The sequence below is a fragment of the Lucilia sericata genome, unplaced genomic scaffold (genome assembly GCF_015586225.1).
Source record: "Lucilia sericata isolate MDLA Ls3-8-SP2 unplaced genomic scaffold, ASM1558622v1 Contig000591F_arrow, whole genome shotgun sequence".
In the NCBI taxonomy this organism is placed as follows: Eukaryota; Metazoa; Arthropoda; class Insecta; order Diptera; family Calliphoridae; genus Lucilia; species Lucilia sericata.
Genome location: NW_023994598.1, coordinates 135,019 through 136,971, shown reverse-complemented (window position 1 = coordinate 136,971; position 1,953 = coordinate 135,019).

The following is a 1,953-nucleotide window of genomic DNA, read 5'->3' as shown; positions in this document are numbered from 1 at the left end:
TGAAAACATTTGTTATTTGTACTATGATCATAATGAATAGAAATGTTTGAAGAATATTAAAAGTATAATAATAAAAAATATATGAAAAATTAGTGCTTAGTATTGGGAATAATAAAAAACCTGGTTATCAGCTAAATAAATAAATGAATAAATGAGACTTACAATCTGCACAAAAAACTAGGACAAATGAGTTTTTAATGCTATTAAATTGGAACTAAAATTAGACTAGACGATAGAATACTTGAAACTAGAATAAAGAATAGTAAATGGCCTAGAATATAAACCAGTCAATCGACTAGACGATAACCAAGACAATAGACCAGACGATAAACTAGTTACTAGACTAGACTATAGATTAGATTACTATAGACTACACTATAGACTCTAATATAGACTAGACTAAAAACTAGACTATAGACTAGACTACAGACTAGACTAAAGACTGACAACAGACGTGACTGTGGACGTGACTACAGACTAGACTATAGACTAGACTATAGACTAGACTATAGACTAGACTACAGACTAGACTATAGACTAGACTATAGACTAGACTATAGACTAGACTATAGACTAGACTATAGACTAGACTATAGACTAGACTATAGACTAGACTATAGACTAGACTATAGACTAGACTATAGACTAGACTATAGACTAGACTATAGACTAGACTATAGACTAGACTATAGACTAGACTATAGACTAGACTTTAGACTAGACTATAGACTAGACTATAGACTAGACTATAGACTAGACTATAGACTAGACTATAGACTAGACTATAGACTAGACTATAGACTAGACTATAGACTAGACTATAGACTAGACTATAGACTAGACTATAGACTAGACTATAGACTAGACTATAGACTAGACTATAGACTAGACTATAGACTAGACTATAGACTAGACTATAGACTAGACTATAGACTAGACTATAGACTAGACTATAGACTAGACTATAGACTAGACTAGACTATAGACTAGACTATAGACTAGACTATAGACTAGACTATAGACTAGACTATAGACTAACTATAGACTAGACTATAGACTAGACTATAGACTAGACTATAGACTAGACTATAGACTAGACTATAGACTAGACTATAGACTAGACTATAGACTAGACTATAGACTAGACTTAGACTAGACTATAGACTAGACTATAGCTAGACTATAGACTAGGGCTATAGACTAGACTATAGACTAGACTATAGACTAGACTATAGACTAGACTTAGACTAGACTATAGACTACACTAAAACTAGACTATAGACTAGACTATAGACTAGACTATAGACTAGACTATAGACTAGACTAAAGACTAGACTATAGACTAGACTAAGATTAGACTATAGGCTAACTATAGACTAGACTATAGACTAACTATAGACTAGACTATAGACTAGACTATAGACTTGACTATAGACTAGACTATAGACTAGACTATAGACTAGACTATAGGCTAGACTATAGACTAGACTATAGACTAGACTAGACAATAGACTAGACTATAGACAAAACTATAGACTAGAATATAGACTAGACTATAGACTAGACTATAGAATAGTCTTTAGTCTGTATTTTAGTATGTTAACTAATCTTTCATCTAATTGGTCTATCGTAATGTCTACTTAAGAACAGACTACGGACCAATTATGATGCTTCTAGCATTTCTATTCATATTAAACTTCTCCATAAACCCTTTAAAATAGTTGTTATTCTTCTTCCATTCTATTTCATGTAGAAAACTATACAATTCGTTTTCTTCTTACACTTCAAAGTCTACAATTTCTAATTAAAACTCAATATTATTTAGCTAAATTATATTGTGTTTTTTTAATTTTTTCTAACAAGTACTTCAAAAACAAAATAACCATACACCAAGAACACACACATATGGTGCTGTCGTCGTCTAACAAGTCTAACTATCTACAGCTAAATTAT